Raw genomic sequence first — 14,809 nt, 5'->3', positions numbered from 1 at the left:
TGACTCCTGACTTTTACATCCCATAACTTCCTTTTTCAAAGAAGGCAAACTGGGGTCTCTCCTCTAAATTTAAACTTCTAAGAAGATGGCATCACTAGCAGAAGTTGGGTCCAATACCCATCCCTAAAAGAAACCTCTGGGAACAGAGAATTCTCCAGATGTCTACCCCAAGTGGCACACCTGGACAGGATCCAGTCTCACAAAGATGTCATTTTCTATTTCTGACCTCTCTGGACACCACCATGTTCTGTGAAACTAGAAACTGAAGTCAACTAAGCTCAGCTGTCTTTCTTCATCAACATCTACAAGAAGATGTTTAACTCTGGCACTCACAAAGACAATAACAACAGTCTTTGAAACAACTGAATTTATACTATAGAAAAAGGCTATACACCATTTACAGATCAGATAAAGTGCAATTTAAATATAGCAAATTAGTGTTGGTGTTAACTTTCTAAATATTCTGTCAAGGAATATTGGTTCACCCTAAGCCTGGTGTAGTCAAGGATACCTTTGAATGAAGCTGCAGACCCTCCTCGGGTTCTGCTGGGTTGCATTCCTTTGACCTTATTCTGTAGGTTTTTATCTCAATGACAGACTATTCTGGGTTTTCTACAAAAGTTCTAAAGAGAAAATAAATTAAGAAGTGTCTACATCAACTCAAGTCTTAATATCCTTTCTCAGATTACATATTTTTTTCTGTAAAATGTCTGCTAAAATGATCTTTATCAGGAATAAGATTTCTCTCTATACTAGCTGCACTTTTTCTCTTTGTATAAAGAGTGTTTCTTTGATCATCAACTAGCAACAACATTTGTGTAATAAATAATGGCAATTATGGTCAAGTGTACAAAGCGTAACTTTGTGTTTCTATTAACATATATTTAGGGTCTTCTTTGTTACAGACTCCGGGAAATAAAGCACATTGGGAAAAGAGATGCAACATGACCCATATGACCTTGTAAATTGTAGAGAAACCATTTCAGGTAGAGCAATTGTCAAGCAAATCTATTTGAGATTGTAGTTATTGAAAGATGTCAGTTCTACTAATTTGCAATTGCCTGACTCTTGAACAAGGTCTATTGGATATATGGTGGGCTCAAGGATTCTTACTGGCTAATTAGAAGAGGATTCTGTGCAATGCTCTCTGAACTCACAAATAATCCTGACAAATTTCTATACAGGTGACAGCATCCACCTGATTGCCACAGAGACAGGTGCTGAGAGAGGTGAAGGCGCTGTGAGTCATGAGCAGTGGAGACAGAACCCAATGGAAGGCAGAGAGTAGATTTCTTCCTCTGGAAGAATGGGGTGGTCTCTCACCTATGTTACAGGTGTCTATGTCCATCTCTTTACTTACCACCAAGATAAAGGAATCTATATTTGCCTGAACATTGTATAGAAATGGAAAGTGAGAAAATAATGTCTGTAATCCTATACCACATAAGAAAATGCAGAAAAAAGTATCTTCAATTACTGTACTATATAGAAGAAGGGACCAAAAATCAAATTTGTATAATTAGCAGGAGCAATTAAACTTCCATAGGTATCATTATTCTGTTTGGTACTTCTATGAAATCATGGTTTCCATGATATATTTGACCCAGAATCAGAAACAAGCAAAATTGGAATAGGACAAATAGAAAATCAAAAGCCAGCAGTTTTAGTCTGATGTAAAATTAGTCAAAGTCACTTTTTATTTACTTAGTTTCACTACACATTTGTGGTAAGGCTTTTAAGATAATTTTGGATTTCTTTGGAAGGAGGGTGTAGTCATTCTTTAAAAATCACAACCCTGCTTCAATTGTGTTAGTTCCCACATGTCTCATTTGTACAGCTGAACGTCCAATAAATAAAACATTCAAAAATATTTTGTAGAAAATGTGCCCTTCAATGTATTGATTTCTATCAAAGCTATCTAAAACTTTGCAGGCTTAACCTTTTCTTCTTTAAAGGCAAAATATTCTCCCAAAGTGACAACATTAAAATGTTATCATGTAGAAAACCCTTTTGGTAAGGTATGTGTCATCTGGACATAATGGATGATGGCCTCTACCTCACAAAGCAGAACACAGCCTGCTGTCCTCAATGATCAATGAGCAATGAGCAGACTGCTGGGAAATATGTATTTTGTGTCCCCAGAAGAGTCTTGAGGCCCCATTCCCACTATGACCAGGCAACCCCATGTCCCAATTCCTAGACATTGAGTATTTTTTGCTCTAGTCTATATCTCAAGGTTTCCCCACTTTTCACTACAGTTTTTTCAAGATTTTTCCTTTTCAGCAGGATCATTGATTTTCAGACTTAATCACCCATAGGACAACCTTAAAAATGTCAAGCAGAAAGGCAGAGTAAAGGTTGAAAACATTGGAATTATATGGTTTGCGATTATCAATCAAGTCACTTATAAAGAGAGAGATAGATTATTATAGTTTTTATTTTATTGTGGATTATTTGAGCATTAAACATATGCAGAATATTTACAGGGTCAATACTGAGGAGAGACAAGACAGGAATGAAGTTGGGGCACAACATTTACGGGATGGGTAAAAGGACAGTAATCAAGATCAATATTGTAATGAAAATTTTTAAAAATCAAAATTATTGCAAATTATTCATGTATTGGGCTTCACAGCTCTCAGAAAGCCTCCTTGTTATGTCCCAACCACAGCCCTATACATGGGGATGGCAGTCCTCAGTGTCAGACACTAAGAAGGCAGCATAGAATTTAACATACACACGTCCACCCAGTCTGTGTGCAGACCCAAAGGCAACTTGGCTCCATTGTCCTCAAGACCAGGTGATTTCCCAGGCAGAAGTACTTGGAAATGTGTTTTACAAAAATCATAATTTAAAAAACAAACAAACAAACAAAAACTGGAGGTGAATCTGTGAATCATACCATGTCTATGTGATGCTTCTCCTGAGAGGCAACTTGCACTTTCTGATTGAGAAACATTATCACGTTATCCACAGAACAAGAAAGGAAGTGACTGGATGCACCTTGGAGCTGGTCATTCTGAGAAACCAGCACCCATGGGGAATGTCACAGAAGTACTCAGAATGTGAGCCATGTGAAAAGGCGACCTGAGGTGTTAACACGTGGAGGGAGCTCTGATTTATGAACTATCAGTGGGACCCAGATGAGCTGTTTGAAGGAGAACTCTAATGCACTTGTTGAGTAAAAAGAACAGATCTCTCAGAAATGGGCACAATGAGCTCTGTATGTGGGGGAAAAAATGTATAATTGCATGAAAATTCCCTAAAAGTTATAGTGAAGACACACTCTAAAGGACGCTTCTAAAGATAAAAGGAGGGAGAGAGAAACCACATTGTGGTTGAGAAATAGAACAGACCACACTTGCAAACCAGAACAAATGAGCTGTGCACATTGTGGCACAGATCACAAGAATGACATAGTGAGATGACACAGCTATGATGGGAGATTCCAATTGTGATGCATCTGCGGGAAGTCTCATTCAGCTAAAATACTGTATCTGATAAGTATCAAACTTGCTCTGCTGACAATTTTATCTTCCAGAAAGTAGAGAGAGAATCAAAGACAACTGTTACTCCAGAATTAATGGTGAGCAACAAGGACTGACTGTTGGCTGAAGTAAAAGAGACAGTAATCTTTGAATAAAGTTGCTATGTCATCATGGAGTTCATTATGACCAAAGAGGAGACAACCCACGGCAGAAGGAGAGGACATCAGGCCACGTGCAATTCTGAAATCCACAGAGGAAGATGAACAGGTTTAAAGGTTTTCAAAGGTGTGATTCTAATATACGATGTGGCTATTTTTAAGAGAAAAAGGAGAGTAGAGAGTGAGGGAGGACAGTGAACATATGTAATAGACTGATAAACTTATATTTCATAAGGACATACACAAAAGATTAAAGGTTTTGTGGTGTCAGTAACAAAAAAAAACCTTAAGATTACACACTAAAATTTTAGACAGAAAAGCTAATATTTAGAAAGACCTGCAACTTCCAAAATGAATAACGACAAAAATCAGAATCTCCGATGATGTTTTTAAATCATAGAAAGAAGAGCAAGAAAGATCGAGACACACTGTTAGGAAAAGATGTCCTGAAAACAGAATTTCCTCGAAATTATTTAGTCATAGTGACCTACAGGGGATATTACCCTTCAAATATATATTTAGAGAGACTTAACTTCCTGCTACTCAATAATAAAAATTAATCCAGTAAGAGTAGACAAAAAACTGGACACTTTACATAAGAAGATGTAAAATGGTCACTGACCACGTAGAAAGTGCTCAACCCTATTAATCATCAGGACAATGGAATTTAACATTGCTACACCCCCAGATGGCTAAAATTAAAATAAGATGATAACACCAATTGTTGCCGCGAATGTGAAACAACTGGAACACTTGTATATTTTTGGTGGGATTGGGAAAAATGTACAACCAATTTGTAAAATGTTTGCCAGTTTCTTATAAAATTAAACATCCAGTTATCCTATGGCTTGGCAATTCTAATCTTAAGCATGTACTCATGAGAAGAAGAAACATGCTCACATAATACATGTACAAGAATGTTCATAGCAGCTTTAATCATAATAGCAAAAAAACAAGAAACAAGCAAGGTTTTTATCAACAGGTAAATGGATAAACACTGGGATATTTAACCAAGGAAATATTACTGAACAATGAAAAGGAAGGAGCTTCAAATACAGGCAATGGCACTATCAAAAACATTAGGTTGAGTGAAAGAAACTCACTCAAAAGAGTATATAGTGTGAGCTTCCATTTATATATTACAAAATTCCAAATCAGGTAAATCTAAGTCTGATCAATAATAAACAAACAAAACTATAACAACACAAGAACATTCTAGATGTTATGGGGATGGTGTGTTAGCCAGTAAGGACCTGCTGGAATTTTTTGATATTATGTAATGTTGTGTATCTTTATAAGGGTTTGGTTACGCAGGTGCATGTATTTGCCAAAACTTGGTGAGTAGATCCTTAGGATTTGTGCATTTTATTGCATGTGAATTTATAGCTAAACAACAACAACAACAAAACTATAAACACTTATTAAACTCTAAATACCAAATCTTGCAATTTACTGGGAAATTTATGTGGGAAAAGGAAAGACTGATGAACAATGGGTTGATAAGTGTGCAAAACAAGTAGAGTGAAATGTCATTGGCAGAATATAAATCATGGACATACTGGCATTAAAAATTTTCAACCTTGCTCCATGTTGGAAATTATAATAAAATGTTTAAATATATTTTATAAAGGAATAAAGCTCAGTGTGGAATAGCAGTTTATAAAAGTAGCCTGAGGTGCTCTTTGCTAATACAAAGTTTTCTTGCCTAGATATTTAGTAGTAAAATAATCTGAACATTTGCAGATGAAGTCACTGAGCAAGACTGAGGAACAGTGGAGTTTCACTATCGTTTTGATGATGATCAGATAGAACAAGGAAGTGTTACCAAAGCTGTGCACTGTTTCACTTGGCATTTATCTTGCAGAAAGAGCTTAGCTCATGACTTGGTATTGCTTTAATAAGTATTTATTTGTTAATTCTTGGCAGTTTATAATTTTTAATTAAAATATTTTTGTCACAAATGCCATTTTTATTTCTAGAATAGAATTAGTTTTTATTCATTCCCTCTTTTCTTGACTCAGTAATTACTAAGTGTCTACTATGGGTCAAGCAGTGTGCAAAACACTGAGAACTGAGTGTAGAACAGGCAATATACACCCTGCTTTCCAAGAAATTATAGTTCAAGGGAAGTGAGACCAAATACAAGAGCCAGGGAAGGATGCACTCGCCAAGAATCTATTCTGGTAAAGGCACTGGTATGTTATTGCGGATGCAGTAATATAGGTGGTGGTATGCACGGTGGCTTGATCCCATGGTGGAACAATCTCATCCATCAAGCGTTTTTTCCAGATCGACTTTAGTTGCAGGGAGGTCCACGAAGGCATTGACTTATATAAGGGCACAGACCACAGGCCCATCAGTGTTGAACTTGAGAAAAAGCCAGACTCAGAGCCAGGATGCCACAACAGAATGACAGTCCCACAGGATCTCTCTGGTGGAGAAGAAAGAGTCAAGAGTGGCCAAGTAAGAAGCATTTCTTGGTAAGTCTGTGTCTTGAATTGATGCCTGGACCACAAATAGGGTCTACGGTGGTTCAAGGACTCAGCAACATCAACATGAGGTTTCAGCTGAGATGCTGGTTGAATGACAATCCAGTTCTGAGAACTGGGAAACAGACATAGAAGTGTTAGATTTGCTCCAGGTGGAATCCAAGATCCAGAACAAGTGTCATTTGCTAGCAGTTCCACGATGAGAGTCTTTCTTCCATTACATTTTTCATGACTGTCCCCAAAGGCTCCCCTTCCTTGGGAATTAGTAAGTATAAATAAAATAAAATAAAATAAAATAAAATAAAATAAAATAAAATAGTAATGTTTAATAAGTTTGCAAGTCATTGTCATTTTTAATGTTTAATTTTATGCATTTCTACAACATTTCTCTAAAGATTATACTTCCTAAAACATTACGAGTAGTAATGAACACCTTGATGAAAAAAATCTAAAAAAATGTTTATACATTGGTGTCATCTTTCTTCGTCAGCAACTGGAAAGGAACCAGTAATGCACAGTGATGGAGCACAAGTCAGACACCATGTCATCCTGGATTTGAGTTCGGGTAACTGCTCCGTCTCCATTATTGGTTCTTGAAAACTGAGATAGTGGAGGTTGAGAACTCTGAGGTTTGGTGCAGAGTAAAAGAGATGATGTAAGTGAATGTTTAAACATATACATGTGGCGTAGTAAATTAATACTGTTGGTCCTTATTATGACTGAAGATTTGAGTTTGTTTAAAATTCAAAGGAAAGCATGCTGGTAAGGAAAAGGAGCAGTCACTGCAAGCCAGCAGCAATAACCTGGATGGAAGGCATGTCGACACCTTCCACCACACCCTTCTCTGGGAGGGTGCCTGCCTCCCGCCATTTACATGGAAGGTGCCAAACAGGGAGCAGAGGAAGTTGTATCTGGAGACTTCAACTTTAAATTACCCTGGAAATAAAACAGTCAGGATGTTAACTTGGTACTTTGAAATTGGAATTCACAGAGTAAAAATGTCTATTAAAATAGCTGTTGAGAGATGGTTAAATGGAAAGGGCTAGTAAAGAACTGATGTTTAAGATAAAACACTGAGGTTTATCTCAATGAATGTAATCCATCATATACGAGGGAAAGTCTCAGCCTGAATATGAGCCCTTGAGGTGGAGAGAGTGGCAGCTTCACTCACAGCTCCAACCCCTAGCACCTCCCAGCACCTGCTGGCCCAGGTCTGAGCACAGCTGGGGACCGAGAAGGAAAGTCTGCATGCAATCTTCTGGATTAGCTCACTCTCAGTGAAGGGGTTACGGTTTGGACTGTAGTGGATTGGCTACATTAAGGCAAATGCTACTTATCTCGTCTATTTTTTAAAATATTTGAGTGGTATGCTCTATCTTCTTTAAAAAAGAATATTTGCATATGTACTGTGCATAATAAAGATAATTTAAAAATTATACACACAAGAAAAATGAGCTATTTTCCATCATGTCAAGTGATCAAGGTACTTCATTTAATTATGGCCATGCTCACTTAGATGTAAATATATCCCTCAAATGAAGCAAATTTTTAAATTGTCATTTCATTAAACAGGGTTTTTAATAGACTTTGCCCAGAATTAAAAATAGGCCCCCATCTTGTGGCCCCACTGTTTTGTTTTGAGACTGTTCTCAGGATGGCACACCAAGGAGCTGGGACCCTGAGTTGATGCCTCTGTCCCAACAAGAGGGGTGTTACTTAACAGGGTGCCTTTCCTTGCCTCCCCCAACTCGGATACCAGGAGACATTCAGGACTGTCTGCAGACATTTGATTGTCCAAGCTGGGGAGGGAGAGAGGTTCAGTAGGAGTTACTGGGCAGAATCCCGAGATGCTGCTAACTGCAGAAGCTATCTATGACCAAGGATTGACCGCCCCAAGAGTAAAGAGTGCCCGCGTCATGAAGACCAGCTCTGAAGGAAGCCAATCCAGCATTTGAGGGCGTGGCAGGTGATTCCAGACAGAATCTCTGTGTGTGCGGACTGTCTTCCCTGGTGCCAACAGAGGTGCCTGAGTGTGGGCTGAAGGGGAAATCTCCACCGCCTTGGTGTCCTCCCAGCTCATGGCACGTTTTTCTCTTGAGAACGTGCATTCACAAATTTAGTGAAAATTCCCATTTCCTCGGCTTTATAGTAGGTAAGTGTCAACTCATTATTTATAATGACTAAAATAACTTTGTAACTGTAACGACGAAGCACATGCAGTGCCCCACCGTCCATAAGACGTGTCTGGTTTTGAAGCTCCCTTAACGCTCTTGCGCATGGACAGCTGTGTGCACGCGCTTCATTGTCTTGACCTTTGGCGCTGACCCCAGCTCTTTTTTTTGTTGTTCCTCTGAGTTGTCTTCCTTTCAAACCAGCTCAAAGAATTACATTTTACTCTGGGGTTTTGGTGAAAATCTTTGCTTGCTGAAATTCTATTTCCCCACATTTATGTTGTGATTATTTTTATGTTCATTTATGATCTCTTTTTGGCACCAACTTTATGATTACTTTTTGGGCAAAATGAGAAGCAGGTCCTTTTGAAGAGTAGCCTCCACTAGCATGTAAAATGGCAGAGATAAATTATATGTTTGTTTACATATATATGCATACATTATACGTACGTGCATACACAAAGCTACACACATATGCAGGCACACTCATATCTGTATGGCCCTAACTTACACCGTTAAATACATGTTTTCCTCCTACTTCAAAATGGATCATTAGAAGAAATAACTCAACAGTTTATCTGGAATTCAAAATATTTTAGGAAATGCTTTCAGGGATCTCAAACCAGTGGCAAGAATTTCTGATGAAACACTCCAGAGCCGCTGGAGTCAGCTACCAGGAGAAAGAGGAACAAAAAAGCGGTGTCAAGGTGAAAAACATAATTTATGTTTTATCGCTAAAGCCAAGAGGAAAGCAACGGAGCCTGTCCTCTGTGTGTACTTTGAGGCCCTTTGTTGCCCACAGACGCCGTGTTACAATTTACTCAGATGCGCTCCTCTCGCCCGGGGGCCAATGTCTAGTCCCCGGTGACAGAGGTGGCACCTGAGAGGCACATGCTGGTTGCTCCCCTTCAGCTCAGCTCCACACTTTAAAAGATTCCTTAGAAGCATTGAATTTAAGAGCTAGAAGAGTTCATAGATGCCGATTTCCTGGGTTTATAGATGATCAGTTTGACGGGCAGAGAAATAAAGTGACTTGCCCAAGGACCAACCTGCAAGTACTGACAGAACTAAGTTTTAAACCCAGAATTGCTGGATTTTAATTCAGTGTTCTTTTCACCAGAATTGCGAGGGAAGAAGAGGGATTTTTCTTCAGTAATTTACGATTTCAGTTATAATCGCTTCTCCTTTCTCTTTCCTATTTTCAGAAACCAATGTAAGCCTCATCACACAAGGAAGAAGAATTTTCTCACTATTGTGGTGAACGTGGGGGTGTCTCCTCTAAATTCCTGTGACAACATTTAGTTAGTTGGTCACACACATTAATTTTATGTGTTGTCCACCCCATATATCATTGTGAAAACAGACCATTATTTAAGCTTCTGAAAAAATCTTCCCAATTTCTAGATGCATTAGTAATAAAAATATAAATAAATATACCCATGAACAGGAATATATAAATGAATGAATACATAAGCCTTTTACTTAAAATCTCAATTAGTAATGTCCTGAATTTTGGGGCTATTCTTTTACTTTACATAAAGCTGTAATTTATTATCACAATTTAGTTGACTTTTACTGAAAAATTCTGGTGATGGTTAATATATCTGTACAGCTCTCTCTAGTTCATGTACCAATATTTTAATTTCTACAGATTTTTTCTTTAGTATTGTCTTATCTGTCTCTTTAATTATAATTTAATTCATTAATGTATTAATTAAGTAATTTATTATTTATTGATCTTAGAGAGGGAGGAAAGCCCGACCGGGGATCAAATCCGAGAACTTCTGGTACACCAGAGATTGCTTCAGCCAACTGGCCACACCAGCCAGGGCTGGAATAGTTCTATCTCTTTTAAGATCTTCCTTTTCATGGTAAAGTCTATGTTTGTTGATATTTAGTTTTATTCTGTAGGTATGATAAACTTTCCTTTGTAATAAAAAGCTAATGTTATAGAAATTTAATACTAGCAAGGTTACTAGAAAGACTTCTTCTACATTTAATATGTATACAAATACAAGATATTTATGAAATCGCTTTGTATATTTTGAGAAAACACCTTCTAGATTCAAATGGATTTTTAAATTTAGATTTAATTTACCACTAAAATGACTGCATGTACTAACAGGTGCCCAGGGAAACACTGTGCAGAGTTGAATCTCATCACAGTGCACTGATTCATTTATAAGAACTTACATAGAATTGAGGTCTGAGTGGCAGAAGTTGGAATTCATTTTAGTCAAATAAGTATTTCAGAACAAAGCACAGAGGCTATTGATATCATGGCATCATATACTAATAAATAAATTAAGCACTATTGTTATAGAGAAAATTAGATTCAGCAATACAATAAAATAATAACTGTGCATTCAGTTAACAAAGACAAAGAGTTTACAAGAAGGGCAGGAGACTCTAGAACAATTTTCACCAAATCCAAGATGTATTATTAATAAAACATTGATAATAAAATTAGTATTGTTATCATTGTTCCTTGACTCTAAAACATCATTAACTCATTCCATTACTTGAATACCAGTGGTTTTGGATGAATAAAAATCACTACCATATTAAATATATACATTAATAAGGCACAGCTTGAACTCAGAACCATTAAAGTGCAAAAAACAAACCAACAAACAAAAGATTGCAAATGCCATGTGCTAAGAACACAGGAAGTCATGCACAGCATACTCTTTGGAACATTGATTACACACCTGTATATTGGGATGTACGCACAAGCACCCAGACTGTGTATAGAGAATATGCATGACAGGAGACAAGGTACATTAGGGAGAGAGATAAAGCTACCACTAATGTCATGTGAAGATGGCAAACCCTGCTTTATATAAAGTATCTCATTTAATTCTCCCCAAACCCTTTGAGGAAACAAACACAGAAGAATCCAAGACTACAGGATTGATGAAAGGTGAGTGGGGCTGAAACCTGGCTCCTCCTTCCAGATAGCCACTGCATAATGCCATACCTACAAAGGAGCCGTCAAAGGAGAAACTGTGACATTATTTTGCCTTTTGTGCCAATTAATCCGAAGACATAATTGATTTGATAAATACATACTGTGACTATTTGTTATTGAATATTTGTAAGTGTTACCATTGGAGTTTATTTTTCCATTGTTGCTTGTATTCATCGTGCAAGCCTTTCATTTCCACATGGATGACATGACACAAGTATTCCAGTAGTTACTGGGATGGGAGTTTCTGAGCTGGAGATCGTGTCCCTGTGAACAGCACAGATTGCTAGGAGGTCATCTCTGTGAGTGGTGGGAGGCCCTCCAGAGAGGAGCTGCATGCCTTGGTTCTTGGCTCCCTGCTCCTGGCATGCAGTTGCAGGCACCATCTCAAGGTGCGGTGATAGATATGTCACTACATAGTCTGTGGGCTGGCCCTCCCACCATTTAGAAATGTAGCCATAAACAAACATCCTGTAGAAACATTCTCTATAATGTGAGCATCTGTGATTTCATTGTTGGAAAATTGAGGGCAGAAGACAAAAAAATCTTGAAAGTCTGAGTGATCCTCTTGGAAAATTTATCTTGATTAAACAAATCAGATAACATAAAATCTCCTTCCATATTTTATACTTTTATATACAACCTGATTTCTTGAGATGCAAAAAAAAAAAAAAAAGTCTACTTATTATGTCAATGATTTTGTGAGTGAAAAAATATAGTCTGTGGTAAGCAATGTTTGTAATAGCTTAGTCAATAGTCTGTTGAAAGTTAAAAGATTAATGGTATTTTTAAAAAAGATTTGGCTTGAACTTAGAAATACAACTCTGTCAAATAACCAATTAATATGATTATTTGACAAACTCTGAAAGAAATCATATACAATTTTATATGGTATCGTCCTCCCACACAAGAGAGGAAAACGTGTATTCCAATGAGAAAAGAAGAGCTTTGGCATGAAAACTAATTTAAAAGAAAGGAAAGCTTTCAAGACCAAAAATGTTTAGTCTAGATACTAATGTTTAGGCTCTGCAGTGCCCAAGAAAATGTGACTCCTCCAAGTCAATAAATCTTGATAATGGCCCTCCCACCAATCAACAGATCACATAACGTGAGGATTTATTCAATTTATGGGAACAATTGTCCTTTCAGATCTGCACAAGATGGCATGGCAAGGCTGACGCAAGTGCACAGTGGACAGGACAGCCCACTGTGTGGGCGTGTGCGGGTTTTGCCCCCTTGCCCATGGATCACAGGGTGCAGGATCCTGGTGGATGACCACTTACAAGGACAGTGCAGCCAGCTTCTTTTTCTAAGCAACTTAATGCACAGTCACATCTCCTTCCTTCCAGTTTATTCTTCCCATGACCCTGGAGTATGATGAGTTTTACTGGGACAGAGGGAGAGAAAATCAATTTTTAGAGGGTGATGAAAGCCAGAGGTCATGAGCTCCTCCCTAGACTGTCATTTGCATGTTATACAACAAACACTTCTAGGAAAGACTATTTATAAATAGGCTTGGGTAATAAACTGATTCCAAACATTTCCTTTTCTGAAATATGTTTTTTTTAATTCTTGCCCGAGGATATGTTTATTGATTGTAGAGAGAGAGGAAGGGAGAGAGAGAAACATCAATGTGAGAGAGATCTATTAATTGGTTGGCTCCCGTATGAGGCACAGCCAGGGATTGAACCTATGGCCTGGGTGTGTACTCTGACCGGGAACAGAACCTGCAGTTTTGTGGTGCATCAGACAACGCGCCAACCAACTGAGGCAACTAGCCAGGGTTGGAACAGATTTTTGATACATGGCCTTTACACTACAATTAGGGTTTTCTTTTCAACAAAGTAAATAAAATTTGGCTCTAATCTTTAAACATTCTTATTTTTTCTGCCACAATGGAATAGTGTTTAAATGAGGAGTTCACATGAAAGGCAGACGTGCCTTGCAAGTATGAGGAAATTCTAAGTCATGAGTGAATTAATGATGCTGCAGATATTTATCAAGGGGCAGCAGCGAGCTGTATATCAGGCTGCTGCCCATAATTAGTTCTCCAGAGGCACCTACTGGCCATGCTGGCGCAATGTGATGAAGCAGTGATTCAGACATGTCCCGGAGAAAACCAACCAGGTACACTGGCAGCATGAACTCTGCAGACAAATGACCGGACATCGAATCCAGGCTCTGCCGCCTACTAGCCATGTGCCTCTTGCCAGGTAACTAACTCTCATTTCCTCAGTTTTCTCATCTGTATATTGGGAGTCAGAATAGAGTGTTTGTGGGGCTTCCCTGGGAGGAAAGCACATGCAGAGGGGGTTTCCCAGCAGCGTACCCACGTCATGAAACTGACAGGCATGCACCAACATCCTTGCATGGGGGAAGGGAAGGTACTGTTTTCTGAAGGACCTGAAGTCTGACCTGAGCCTTCAAAAGTGAGCAGGAGCGAGCCTGTACAGGGGGTTGAGGGGCAGGAGAAGGGGTACAGCCATGCTCCCACCACGAGAAGAATGGGAAGATGCGTGGAGCTCACCACTGCCTACCGAACGTGAGGGCTGGGCCAGGAAGGTGAGGCTGAGAGATCTTTGAAAGCCCTGTGAGACCTTACCTGCCCCTTCACAGACTCACCCACCATGGCCAGGAGGTCCAAATGCTGACGAGAAGACAAACCCTGCCACCCGTGTAATATCAATACCTTCAAGTTGTTTAAGGTGGTGGTTTTACTTCTAGGCTTTGTTAAAATGAGGGTAAGTGGTAACAGTAAATGAACACCATGAGCCCAATAATAATTCAAAATTGCTAATTCACTAGCTACTAAGACATCTCTATAGAATATTCATGCCGCATCTTTTATAAAGAGTGAAACAATGCCCGTGCACACGGAACCTGTGTGTGTCCTGGAAAAACAGGAATGTCCAGAGGACCTTGCTGTGGATCAGGGATGTGAGGAAGGACTTTAAGCAGAGGTGCATGACATGGCAGGCTCCTTATTTTGGATGAATTGTTCTGGCTGCTGTGTGGGCAAATTTGAAGGGACAGCCCTTCAGTCAGGAGGTCAGCTGGGAGGCTTGTGCAGGAATCCTGCGAGGGGCAGGATGCTGCAGATAGATCATCTCCGCGGCAGTGCAGGAGGCGTGGGGATATGCGGGAGATGTTTAGAAGTGATGTGTGATTTTTCCAACCTCACCCTGTCACCCTCCTACCTAAAATCCCGAATGTCCCCTTGCTGTCCAGAGAACAGAACCGACAGCCCTGGGAATGGCCTGCATCTACTCAAACGCCATCTCCGCGAGGAAGATTTCTCCAGGGCTCCTAATGGAGATCCCCTTCAGTCGTCCTCCCCCACCCTCAGTCCCTGCTGGTTTTCCTTCTAGTCCGTTTTCTGTACTGAGATACTATATTTGTGACTTATTTACTTTGTTATTTTTCTGTTTTACCCCCTTTAGTGCCCTAGAAGGAGGCATTTTTGTCTGTCTTATTTACAGCTGCTACGGGTTAAATGGTGCCCCCAATTAAATTGAAGCCAGACCCCCAGTGCCTC

Source organism: Molossus molossus, unplaced genomic scaffold, assembly GCF_014108415.1.
Source record: "Molossus molossus isolate mMolMol1 unplaced genomic scaffold, mMolMol1.p scaffold_m16_p_3, whole genome shotgun sequence".
NCBI lineage: Eukaryota > Metazoa > Chordata > Mammalia > Chiroptera > Molossidae > Molossus > Molossus molossus.
This window is presented reverse-complemented; position numbering follows the sequence as displayed.